The sequence below is a fragment of the Amblyomma americanum genome, chromosome 1, assembly GCF_052857255.1.
Source record: "Amblyomma americanum isolate KBUSLIRL-KWMA chromosome 1, ASM5285725v1, whole genome shotgun sequence".
Lineage (NCBI taxonomy): Eukaryota > Metazoa > Arthropoda > Arachnida > Ixodida > Ixodidae > Amblyomma > Amblyomma americanum.
In genome coordinates, this window is record NC_135497.1 from 542,813,459 (window position 1) to 542,827,834 (window position 14,376).

The window sequence follows — 14,376 nt, forward strand, 5'->3', positions numbered from 1 at the left end:
AAGGAAGGAAGGAAGGAAGGAAGGAAGGAAGGAAGGAAGGAAGGAAGGAAGGAAGGAAGGAAGGAAGGAAGGAAGGAAGGAAGGAAGGAAGGAAGGAAGGAAGGAAGGAAGGAAGGAAGGAAGGAAGGAAGGAAGGAAGGAAGGAAGGAAGGAAGGAAGGAAGGAAGGAAGGAAGGAAGGAAGGAAGGAAGGAAGGAAGGAAGGAAGGAAGGAAGGAAGGAAGGAAGGAAGGAAGGAAGGAAGGAAGGAAGGAAGGAAGGAAGGAAGGAAGGAAGGAAGGAAGGAAGGAAGGAAGGAAGGAAGGAAGGAAGGAAGGAAGGAAGGAAGGAAGGAAGGAAGGAAGGAAGGAAGGAAGGAAGGAAGGAAGGAAGGAAGGAAGGAAGGAAGGAAGGAAGGAAGGAAGGAAGGAAGGAAGGAAGGAAGGAAGGAAGGAAGGAAGGAAGGAAGGAAGGCCACAGACGTTGCTGGCACATACCCACTACGGGGGAGTGGCCAAGACACAGGCGGTTAATTACTGGATACAGGAAAGTTTTGACGGGAAAAGCAGTGGCAATAGTATGAAGTCTGATAGATTGGAAGAGGGAAGGAAAGGGGTCCAGTTAACTTGATGATCGAAGACGGGACGATTGCTTAATGTGCATAATAGTAAACAATGCCTGTAATGTTGCAAAGTCGTACTGACTGAGAGCGGGAAAAAGAAATTAGAATGGGAGTCGCTGCGTTTCTTGAAGAAAATTTTGCACAGCAGAGCGCACACTTCTGTCGCTTCGTCCAAGCAAAGAAGCGCCAATGGAAAGAACAACCGCGGAAGACACAGGCAAGCCCTGTTGATGAAATGAATTTGCAAAAGAAGCTTCCTCAAATGAGAAAAGCGGCGGCAGAACAGCAGGAATTGATCTATTGTCTCAGGTTCGGCACAAAAAGGGCACAGTGGGGAAGCTGCCAGGCCAGATCTGTGAAGGTAGAAATTTAGAAGGGGAACACGGCAACGCAAGCGCGTGAAAGAGACCTCTAGTCTGCGTGAGCGCCAGTCTTTGCTACTCGAACGATGCAGAAGATGCTGATATTCGGGAGATGATGTAAGAGCCGAGGCAGCATATTCCTGAAATATTGTGTAGCTGCGAAAGCTCACCGCAGCTGTATATGCACACGATGGTAGGACAGCAACAATTGGGCCGCTGAGAGAGGCTCTTGCTAAGGAATCTGCAACCTCATTTAAGTGAAAGCCCATGTGACCTGGTACCCAAAGCAACCTTACCGAATTTAGATGGAACGGAATCAGGAACTTAAAGAGGCGTAATGGCCGAGAGTCAGTGGGTGAGGATAAGGAAGAGCAAGTGGACAGAGAGTCTGTCATAACCACGACCTGGGAAGCGGTAGATTCTAAGTTTCGTAAGGCTAAGATTACTGCCAATAATTCAGCCAGAAAAATTGGAGTGAAGTCAGGAAGACGGAGAGAAAAAGACCAATCCAGTGAAGGTGAAAAAATTTCCACACCTGCCTTTTCGCGATCCTGCGAGGCATCGGTAGCAATAAGAACATGAGAGGGAAAGGACCTTAGGTGGTCCTGCAACAGACCCTGAAGAAGCGGGAAGGGCTGCAGCTTTGCATTCGATGGGAAAATGTCATCGAATTCAATCTGGAGAGATGAGGAGTTGTTATATATTTGGCGGACATCTGTGAAATGAATGTTTATGCGATCAAAGAGCGACTGCACGTAACATATCTGCGGGGTATGAAATCGAGACCAGGCAGCACTAAAAAAGGCGGAAGGTTGACTGAGAAATATTATACTGGAAGCGTGAAGAGGTGAGTCGCACAATTTTAAAAATGTTTGAACTGTTAAAAGGCGAAACCTAGCTGACAACGAAAGCATTCGCGCCTCAAGGTGCAGAACAGCGTTGGCGACATATTTCGGAAGCCCCAGACAAAGGCGCAACGCCTCACGCTCCAAAAGCACAAGAGGGCGAAGTTTATAGGCAGGAGCTCCTGAGAATAAAACACACCCGAACTCCAAAGTTGGGCGGACGTACATTTTATAAATCATCAGAAGCGTATGCCTTCTCATGCCTACCTACCACTACAAAGCCTGCGCAGGATGCCAATGGCCCGAACTCCTTTTGCAGAAACTTGCTCAATGTGTGGCCGCCAGGAGAGAGTAGAGTCGTATATTACACCGGAATACTTCACCGTCTGAACTTGAGGTATTATGTTATTTCTATAGACCAGGCAGATATTTACAGGAACAGAAACTGGAAATACTAACAATGCGCATTTCTTCACATTAAGGGACAGATGAATTCTTCCTAGCCAGTTGTCAAGAACATTGAGGTAATTTTGTAGGGTACGATAATGAGTGTGAATGTCACCTGCTGATGCAAAAAATGCAATATCGTCGGCGTACACAGAAGTTTTCACATTTTGAATGCATGGAATTGAGCTTACAAAAATGTGAAAAAGAACAGGTGAGAGAACTGATCCTTGCGGAACACCTCTTGTCTGTTGAAATCTCCTTGAGGAAACACCATTTTGGCAGCAGTAAAATTCCCTGTTTTCCACAAAAAAACAGAAATCCAGGCTACAAAATACCTTGGGAAGTTGAGTTCGTGTAATATTAGTAATAGAGTCGAGTGCTCCACGCTGTCGTATGCTTTACTGACATCCAAGCTGACAAGCGCAGCAAACTTTTTCATATTGCGAGCTAATTTAATACGACTCTCAAGGTCAGTATGAGCACACCAAATTGAACAACCCGGCCTGAAACCAATTTGACATGGATTCAATACAGCATTTTCTGAAATGAATGACATGACACGGCTGAGAAGGACCCTTTCCACCAATTTCACTATGTTTGATGTTAACGAAGTAGGGCGTATATTGTCTAAAGTTAAGTCCTCCCCTTGCTTTTTAAGCAATGGAACTATTTCAGCAAGACGCCACTCATGCGGTATCCAAGGACCTTTAATAGAATGGTTAATTAGAGCCAACAGGTCTGCAGGAGATTCATTGAACAAAACTTTGATCATAGATGAAGTGACCTTATCGGGGCCAGGAGCCGCTGGGGATAAGCGCAGAACAATTTGCGACAGCTCAGGCATAGAGACCTCAGTGAAATCACTTGAGGTGCATGTGAATATAGGAGGAGAAGGTAAAGCAGATGTAAAGCGAAGCTCTAGGCCACGCGCAATATCCTCTAAGGCCTTTGCGATGTCAGCAGGAGACTGAACGAGGGATTCAATGTTGGCAGCCAGAGGAATCACCTTGTTGCGCCTCATGAAATTAAACAAAGCTCGTTTACTTCCTGATTGGGAAAGGAAATCATAATGATTTGTATTATACTCCTCCTTTGCACGGGCGACAGAGAGCTTAAATGTTGCTGCAACATTCTTATAATCCAGCCAATTTTTTGGGCATTGATTGATGAGAAGTTTCTTCCAAGCTGCTTTCCGTCGTCTATATGCACGCGTGCACTCAGCATTCCACCAATTGTTCGCGATTGCACCCTTTGTTCTCTTAACCAAAAATTCAGACTTTTGCCTTGCATGGTTCAGTACTAAACATAGATGTGCAGCCTTGCTTTCGGCACTTCTCTGAGCGCGAGTGTCTGAAGTGATTTGGAGGGCTGATTTTAGCGTGTCTTTAAAGCAATTGTAATTTATTAACGTGCGCTGATGTCGCTCAGGAAGAGTTAATTTACACGCAAACTTGAAACTAATCGGTAGATGATCACTGTTTGTTGCACAGTCAACAGGTGCCCAAGACATAACAGAGACTCCTGGGGAGGAAAAAGTTAAATCAAAGGCAGAGCGGCATTGACTGGGAACAAACGTAGGCAATCCGGAATTGTTGCAGATCAAGTTGTTGCCAGAAGCCCAATCAAATAGTCTAGAACCAAAGCTGTCTGATTTAGACCCCCAAGTCACATGGTGCGAATTGAAGTCGCCAAGTAATAGAACCTGAGATCGGCTACTAGACATGAGTGAGTCAAGGGGCCGAGTGTCACGCACACCAGACGGGAAATATGCATTAGCTACCGTAAAGGGCTGTTGACCCGGGACACTGAGGTCAACCGCAAGGATTTCACATTCATTGTCCGCATATTGAAAAGAAATGCATGCCCTGTGGCAAAACTTTGTAGATAAGAGCACTAACAACCCTCCCCCTCGTGATGACCGGTCAAGCCGGAACGGATGGTAATCCTTGAGATGATAATTGAAATTTGAAGTTAGCCATGTTTCCTGTAAAGCAACTAAATCTGGTTGAAGCTGATTGCATAGGCAATTTAAATCTATTGAAGCTGAGAATATAGATCGACAATTCCACTGGAGTACACTTAAGCACCCTATCTTGGCGGAAGTGCCGCAGCCGCGACTGCCTTTTCAAGAATCCTGGTCTTAGCGTTTTGACTTTCGTTACTTTTCTTTTTCTTTAACTGGGGGCAAGATGGACCTGCAATATTCAGAGGAGACCCACTTCGTTTCTGGGCTCGAAGATCAGACTGCATATCCACACAGTCCATAGAGGATGCGTCCATAACGCTGTTCAAAGGAGAGACCTGAGAGGTCTTTTGTTGCTGACATTGTTCTTGGCCCTCTGGAGCGGAATCTATTTCTACAGAAGGAGGGGTAGCTTCCGAAGCCAAAGAAGACAAGAGCGGAGCGGTAAACGCCTGCAGAAGATTGGTCATCTGAGCAGCTATGACCTGCGAAATGCACGTGGACACGGTTTCCATAATGCGATCCATTGCATTTGCCACAGCTTTTTCAACTGCCGCTGTAATAGCCTGGGACCAACTAGAATCCATTATGGGTGGGCATTTGGCGGCCACACTAGAGCAGGCTGAGGCTCTCTCCTTGACTGCGGCAAAAGCCTCTCTCCGCGTGCATCTGCGCTTGTCTATAAACTCGAGCACCTGAACTTGTGCTCGTGCAGGACAGTCAGGCGAATCAACAGGGTGAGCACCGCTACACAAACAACATTTCTCTTGCTGTTCAGGAGATTCCTCTCTGCAATGACGTTCCCCACAGGCACAGCGGCGTAAGGCCGACTTGCAGGCTTTGCCGCTGTGGCCAAATCGCCAGCAGTTTTGACACTGAAGGGGCCGAGAGTTAAAGGCATCTACTCGAAAAACCAATGGCCACACCTTAATCTCTGACTCGCAAAATATTCCTGCAAATGTGTCAATGACGGACTCCGTAAGAATTTTTACTCCGTCAACCATCCTGCTGCATCGATGGACAGCAATAACTCCCGCAGGCGAGAGGTTCTCAAGCGTTTCCGCGGGGCTCAATCGAGAGTCGACCCCTCGGACCAAGCCCTTGGAACATGCTAGATGAGGCGGAATGAATGCGCTCACCGGGTGGCTGGCGAAGGTCGTACACTTTAGAAGATCTTCAATACAGTCTTTATCCGGCGACCGGCACAAAATACCACCCCTGCCGAACTGCCGGACATCGGTAATGTACATAAAGTGCTTCGATGTGGCCTGAAGGGCCGCCTGCACTGCCTCCGGGTTGTTCAGTCGGATAGCGCCTCCATCGGAAGGCACTAATGCGACTGGAATGCTTGAAACACCGCTGCGGAAAAAGAGATCAATTAGTAGCTGGTCTTTAGGAAGAGATGCCGACCAAGGGGAAAACCCCTGGCCAGGAGAAGAAGTAGACACTAAGCTCTCGTCCTGCACCCAATAACCCCAGAACAGGAGCAAACAGGCACAGACAAAAAGAAGCAGAAATTTAGCAAGCTAGCGCAACACCGCCAGGTACTTAGCCAGTGCCCCGCAGCCTGGGTAGTTGAGCAGGGCGCTCTCGTGGACCGATCTAAAATACCAGGCTATTGCGCTGTGTTTTGGATATCGTCGTCTTCGTCAACTGCATCCGTGCTCAACAGAACCGAACACCGAAACAGCACTGAAAACCGATGTGCTAGCGCTCCTAGTTACTTTGGGCGAAACCACACTAATTCTTCCGGAATTTGTTATTGTGCCACTGTTTACCTGTGTTATGCGCTGCGCTTTTAACAAAGCCGGTGGAAGGCATTAAAGAATTTAACTGATCTTCTGCACAAGCTCTGATGTCATTTTTGGGAGATTTTTTCTGTGTTTGGAGAGACCATTTGCCGGGACTGACACATTAGCGGTTGTAAGTTTTTTTTTGACAACCTGGAGACAAGAGTGTGTCCCTGACCTTTCCGCGCCGTTTTCGCAAAGGCACCGACTTCGTCGTGCTTCAAACTGTAGGGAGGAGAAACATAGCGCAGAAACAACGCACGATATTCAAAGAAATCATCACGAACGGCTACCAAAAGAATTTTATTGAAAAAATCATTCGACTTCGAGAACACTACAACATACGCCATGAAATCAACGCACAAGGACCAGCGCCACCACCAAATTACGTCACTCTACCTTATGTCGGAGGCGTCAGCGAAACCATCGCCCGAATCTTGAAAAAAAGAGGGTTTACAGGTTTCGCACAAGCCCACAAACACTGTTGTGCTTTGGCTACCTGTTTCCAAAGACCGGCCACCGAGAGAAAAAGCCCAAGGCATTGTCTACAAAATTCCTTGCGCCGACTGCGACGCAAGCTACATCGGCACAACCAAAAATCTCAAAGAAAGAATACGGCAACATAGAAACGACGTCCGCAACATCGCAAAAGAGGGCATTCCTGTAGCCGAACATTCCGCGGAGTCAGACCATACAATCAACATCGAGGAAACCAGCATCCTCGAAACCGAAACAAATAACCAAAAAAGGCTCCTTCTCGAATCCAGGCACATCCAAACCACCTCGAACAACATTACCGCACAAAAGGAAACCTGCCCCCCGTGTAGGCCCAGGGACTTCTTTCTTCAACTCAACAAAAACAAGTCGCCATTCACCGCCTCGCCAAAGTGCGACAACGTGACTTGAAGCCTTAACCACCCTTCCACCCTCTCCCCCACGCCTTTCACATCACAGCTTTTGTTCATTTGACCACCTCCTCCCCTCCATACTTTAAGAAGCTAGCTACTGCCCGCATACCCCTGTCACACGGCATTCCTCAAAGGCCTTTCCAGCAAAGGCACCTTTTTCACCAAAGGAGCGAAAGCTTAAAGGAGCAGCGACGCACCTACATGGTGCAGCCCAAAGATGAAACAGTCGTTCAGGCTTTGCACCCGCTGCTGTGCTCGAGGCGGCTGAAGTGATTGTTTTAAAATTAAAGTGGGGTATTCTTTTGATTCGTTGAGCTCAGACAATTTTTTTTTATTCTGATAGCTTCCTTAAAAGTATTGCAAGAGCTACTCTCATCATCAGCAGCACGTATTGTGTATTGCCTTGGACAACAGGAGCACTCGGTGTTGCTGCAACACTTTCACTGTCTTCAAATCTGTGCCTAGAATATAAAAACCCGCACCAAAAGCAAAGCCGGACACACCTTTCGTATTTAAAAAAAATATTTTCAAAAATTGTTGGATGTATCTTTTTTTATTGACTTTACTTTTGACGTTGGATGACACTGCGATCGTAGGTTCTCTAATGCCGAGCCTTTGGGCTCCAAAGGTCTCTGGCGAGCGCCTTCGCCTCCAAGGCCCCTAGCGGCAAAGGCGCAACATTTGTGCCATATAGCTGCCCACCTTACGCCTTTGGATATAAGGTTTGGTTGAGGGGGGTTTAACGTCCGAAAGCGACTCAGGCTATGAGGGACGCCGTAGTGAAGGGCTTTGGAAATTTCGACCACCTGGGGTTCTTTAACATGCACTGACATCGCACTGTACACGGGCTTCTAGAATTTCGCCTTCATCGAAATTCGACCTTTGGATTTAAGGACTTGATTCTTAAAGGCCATTGCGTTGCCCGTGTGACAGAGGTATCAGCCACCCCTGATGAAGGAGCCGAGTCAGCTTCGAAACTTTGCGTTAAAATTAAAGTTTTAGTTGGAGACATACACTTTATATGAGTCTTCAAACCAAACCAGATAGGCAGATCTGTCAAAATGTTCAGTTTTCATTCAACAAGCAACCACGGTTTGGGCTCCACGATTCGAGGAAAAGTAAAAGGAGGAAAAAAAGAAAGGCAGGCAAAGGTACAGCAGAAGAAACCTCCCAACTGTCCTTTTCTTCCTCCCCCTTACCATCCTTACCATCCCCCTTACCAAGAATTTTTCCCTACCTATGTACCTGCTCACATGCTTGGCCCTTCACGTTACCGCCACTCACCCTTCTTCATACGTTTGATGCTGCGAACAGTGGGTCTTGTTCTCGTACCTTTTTTGGGAGGAACATAGCCAAAAATTGTTTCTGAAAGGTAGGGTGAAATTCAAGCAAGTTTTGGTTAAGACGATTCCAAATTCTTTCTTATTTGTTCCAAATCCTCAACAACAGCAATGCCATATAGCTTTAAGCATGCTGCTCGAGGACGGTGTGTGATTACTTCCCCAGTGCCGCCGTGTACCAATTCTGGTTCCCAATGGGCACAAGCTTTCTCGAAGCCTGGCGCTTGTTTCCTTTGAGTTAAAGTGCTTGGAAAATTAACTTTCACCTAACCTTGTGTTGAAGAAATCACTTCATCCCATTGCGCTTGGTGCGAGGTTGCCATTGCACTATTAAAACTCATCATCAGCAAAAGAAAACATTTCTTAGAAATGAATACCCAAGATTTTTCACTTGATGTATCATCCAAAACCGAAAAGGAAGCAACGCAAACAACTCTATATGCTTACGCTAAGGACACGCCAGTGGCAAAAACGCGCATGCAGTTCGTACGCGAAAGGTGTCAGCGAAAGCTTGGCCAGTATTGTCAGAAAGGAAGGGATGCAAACTACACACAAGCCGGCCACCGTTATCGGAAGCCTTCTCTCCCTTCAAAGATAGTTATCCTACAGAAAAGGCCTAAGGCGTGGTATGAAAAATACCCTGCTTCGAGTGCTTGGTATCGTAGGCTGTGAAAACCAATCAAGGCAAATTTAAAAGTCGCGGCAGGATGTTAATCGTTCCCTGGAAATGGCACCCTCTTCTTACACCCGCGGTCGGTGCAACTCCCCCGGAGCCGCACCTTGAAGAATTAATAGTTTGTCAATCGATTCATAGACAATATCTGAAGAAAATACAAGTAATCTAAAAATGTTGCGGGCCCGGCGATTGCTATCTAATCTCTCAAGTACCGGAACTACAACCGGCAGAATTAAAGCCAAAGAGAGAGGATACCGAGAAGTACATAGGAGAGCGACAGCAAAAAATAAAAAGGCGGGGGTAGGCTTGCACCCCATATGCAAGAAAAAAAATATTATGTTCGCACCACTCGTCCGAGAGTGCCTATAAGTGCTGTTGCACATATTTGCAACACGGTAAATTCACTGCATATTCAGGGCCGCGCGCACGTAGCGTCTTGTCACTAATTGCTCATGCGACCGGCACATTGCACAAGCGGGCTGGGTGGACAGCCTAGCCGCCGCGCTGGAGAAACACAGTAAGCTTTGAAACCTCGTGTTATACGACAATAACTTCCGCTCATTTCTCTGCAAATTTAAATCGTAATCAAGAACATTAAATTAAAGTTTGAGTCTTGACTGCTGCTTTGAGTAACGGCGTATCTACTTGCATGCCGAAAAGATGGCACAGTCTTCAGAATACTTCCCAGCATGCCATTCTATGAAGTCTTCGTTAGCGGTTCATAGTTTATGTACACCATTGATATAATTGGCGAAACTAGCATCGATTACAGCAATGGTAAAGCCCTTATCGATGGCGAACAATCGAATCATGGGATGCACTTTAGCAACTTAGAAAAAAATTTTGTGAACTACTACACCACTAATTGTTACATTGGACAAATCACCTACTGCCATAAAACGCAGCATCAGGTTCCGCCTGGCACTTGCTACATTCACTTCAAGGCATCCGTGCTGCACTTTCTCCACATCGTCAAAACTTTCGAAGAGCTGTCTGCTATTGAGCCTAATAATATTATTGTTCAAATGTAGTCATTAATACACGATTTTGATATTTTCAATGCACAGTGCAAGGCCCGTATACAAGTATCGGTGAGTGAGCTCTAAGTATTAGCGTCCGGGAATTTCATTCCCCAGGAGTTTCGGAGTTTCATTGCTTCGCACTGTTAATGCGCATGCAATTACACTATCACCAATGCCCGTGTGGTCACTTTACGCTCTTAATTAAAAGTGTACCGGTCAAGCAAAAGTCTTATAGTTTCCTCTATATACCTCTTAGAAGCCATGCGCTTTCTTGTAGCATTTTATGTAGCAGCCGATGGTCATAGCCTCACTCCGATGGGGGCCCTTTTGATAAAAGTGCGCATTCGTACGGCACGGCTCAACCTCTCAAAGCAAACTACCAAAACAGGGAGACTGCAGCAAAGACGTGCGTTTTGACAAAACACTGAGAGAGGGCGCCACACGCTTCTTTCCGATGCTGAGAATGCATGAGCAATAGAAAAACAGCGCAGGAAATCTTTTGCTTCATTAAAATGTAACATACTTTATATTTCTTTAAAGTTATGACATTACGCTACCTGAAGCCCAGAGAGCTGCTCAATATATTGTAAATTAGGGTTGTGGTGAGCGATAAGGTGAAGTCAAGTGGAGTATTTTTGAGGGCCTCGCCATAGACTCCATGCTCTCGCAGCTTATTGCTGATGGTAAACGCAGCATGTAAGCTACATTGATGAAACTCTGATAAAATAAACTTTAAGAAGAGTTTAACATTTTGGCGAGAGAACTATTCTCTAACTTTTATGCGCGACGAGGTAATAATTTTTATTTTTCATCGACTTTGAGTAACGCGCCACCGCGCCACCGGCTGTCACGAGATGGCGCAACCGGTTTTTAGAGGCGCATGGACCAGAATCCTGGAGATGTTACTCCAGAATGCCCCTCACCAGCTTTTGAACTTTGCGCCGCTCAAGCTCCATTGTGCCTGCTGCCTCGCCGCATTTTCTCCGGGCTGCAAATTTTACCCGATTTTCGCCTATTCTACCTTCACTAGGGAGAACCCTTCTTTGGTTTTTAACCTGCGGTTCCTTCCAGGAGTCCTAAAAGTTATGAGCAATAAAATATTATTCAGTGCGTTCAAATTCGAACATGTCTTATGACAAAAGAATACGGTGAATCCAATATTCAATATGAATGAGAGAGAATGCAACTCTGCCAAGTAGTGGCAAAGGGCGCAATCTTTCTATTCGCAGAAAACGCTATAAAAACTGCGGACCGAAGCTTCATCAGACATGCATCTTAAGAAGTTATCAGATGAGAACAGCCAGAATATCTATGGAACCTTCATCATCGACACAAAAGGCGAGACCCAGTGTCAGCACGCCTTCGATCACTCTTGAAGAAGTAACTGCTTTGTCTGAACTCTTATGCTCCTTCGTCTCAGTAATTGTCTCACTCTCTGACCATGTGGAGTTCATGATCGTACTTCTTTCTGATTGGTATTTATGGCACATGCAAATAAAACCCATTTCACTTATTAGTAGAGACTGCATGTTTATCTTTCTTCGGTTGTCTGTGTTGTTTGTGCTGCTTTGCTCTTTTTAATTAACCAGCTAGCCGTAACTTGCATTCTCCATCGGAAGCAGATGCAGCTATAGTTATCTAGAACAGCACTCATGATAATAGAGAGAGAAAAAAGGAAGGCAGGTGAAATGCGTTCGAATGCAGTTTGGCTCCCAACACTGCAAAATGGGAGGGGCTCCTCACTGTCATGGAATATGAATGCTGCAAGCTGCAAACATGTTGCAATTTCATGCAACAGTCTACTTAAAGTTCCAACTAAATAAGACCGTTCCTTTATATATAAAGTTACCATAAAGGATGTTCCCAGAATCACACTATCTAGAATGCTCCCAGCTGGCTGTCACCAGTAAAATAAAAATATGCTTACAGCTCCACTTCCTACAACGTCTTTCAGTTGTGGGTATTTTTCTAGAAGCAGCAAGATGACTGTTGTGTAAAAATGACGAATTGGGAACCTGAAAAATATTGACAATATTAACACTGCCAGAATCCACACAGAGATAGTTTGTGGCTTTAGCATTAACGCACTGACCACAAAATATTTGCGTAGGCAAGTTTTAATAGTCCCCATATATGAATTTGCCAAGACAGTGCGCATTTCCAGCTCAAATTAGGCAGAAAATTTTCATTACTAACTATGGGATCATGAAAATTTTCTATGAATTGCCTGAGGTTTTGAACTACCAAATTTACAATTTTTAAAGTTTTACTGAATCTCAACAAAAATAGAGAGAAATTTAAATACTTGGTGGTTACATCTCTACACAATACTTATGATAACAATAATTTTCCAAAATGTATCATTTCGTTCCCACTGATCGTAACTCAGCATTGATTGCTAACCCCACAGCTGCCCAAACTAGAGGGTAATTTACTTTGAGTGCTTTTCTTCATTTCTAAGAACAGCAGATCGACAATTTTTCGGAACGCTGCTGAAGAAAATGGGCTCCCATGGTTGGCGCTCTCAAGGACGCTTGCAAGAGATGACAACTTGAAGTGGTCGTCATCGTCACCCGAGTGTGAAGGCCTACAAGAAAGCTGCAGTTTAGAGCTCATTTCTCAAGAGACTGCTGTAGATGCAAAAGTATCTGTGCCCTCCATCACCGACGGGCACGCAGAGAAAAAAAAATCACGTTGGCTGTTCTACTGCACCCTAATTGTACACCTTCTGCATAAGACTAACAAGTCTGCGCCAGCCAATCCCAGCAATCAATTCACTGTCAAGGTTCCAGAACTCGTATTGTATAGGGTTTAGGGGGCACTGAAATGTATATAAGATCAGCAATGAACATTCGCATGGATATGTTGGACAGGATTCTGATCAAGTTTTCCTCTATTCCAACTGCAACAACAGCCAAACACATACTGAATGGCTATGTGATGCGTGTCGTGCTTCGGAATATTTATGACGCTTGGACTTTAGGAGTTTTGGTGTTCTTGCTCTGAGAAAGCCAGTGTTATTAAGAGGAAAGCAGAATTACATCCAAACAGAATGTCATTGATGTAATGACAACTTCAACTAATTTCGATATGATTCGAATTTATAAAATTTCCTACCACAAGTTTAGTGTGTATGAATTTCAATATGAGGCGTAGCGAACAGTCTTCCTTGAAACTGCGGATAATATAAAAATGGGAGTGGCGAATACACCAGTGAGCAATGCATTACCCTGGCATCAGCACCGCCGTGACTGCTAGTTGAAAAGTGCGCACTACGAGCACCGAGAAAGTTGGCAGCAGACATTCTTATTTTTTTATTTATTTATACATACTGCAGCCCTATTGGGCTATTGCAAGGTTGGGTGTAAACAAAACAACGTAGAGAAACAAGGAGCAGAACAATGGCGAACAGCAGAGACAATGTGAGTACAAAAAAAAAATATGCAAGAAAAGGCAATACTATTCAATAGCCTCTAAAAACAGTTTTAAGGGAAGAGAGCGCGTACAACCAGGTAAAGAATTCCAGCATTCGATTACGCGCGGAAAGAAACTGCGTTTAAAAGTTTTAGTACGGGCAAAATAAGGGTTGATATTTAGGCTGTCGTGACTTCTAGTTTTAGATGGTATAGCTGGGATTAGATAATCATTTGAAGAGGTCCGGGAAGAAGAGTTAACAATACAATGCAGAAATTCTCTTAGCCATAAAAGATAGGTGTAGTTTCACTTCCCATGCTGTAGTTTATCGCTCGTTTGTTTCTGAACTCTCTTTTCCTGTTTCCCCTCCCCAGCACAGAATAGTAGTTTGATATATAGATATGTACCATCAGGCCGACCTTTATGCCTCTACACTTTTTCTTTCTTGACAACACAGCTAACAGGTGAAACAGATATTATTTTGCGATCCTGCGAGACTCAATATAGAGATTATACTGTACCACTCAACGCACTTACCGATCGAAGGACACATCAACGCGATTTTCGTGGTTATCTCCGCCGCTGGCCACGGTACTGTCCGAAACAGTGTGTTGCAAGAAAAAAAACAAATAGCTTATTTATGGATTAGAAGCTGAGCAGCGATTTCGTTGAATATGTGACTACCTAATCTAAATATCTCTTAAGATGTCGGTGCACACTGCTGCTCATTGACATGTGCACACAGTTGAATTTTTGATAAGTGGGGATACTGTCCTGAGGACCGAGATCAACATACTCAACAACCCCAGTAGCACAAATGGGGCTCTGAACTGCGGGCCCTTGTGGGCCCGGCACGGGCTGCCCATAGGGGCCCGACGTGGGATATGTGCGGGATTTGCAACTCGGCATCAGGGGGGACCCTCAAGGGCTGCCCAGTTGGCTTACTGCATAGCCCCACAAGGCTCCGCGCTGGATCCCCTTGGGCAGGCCCGTGCCGGGCCTCCGTGGG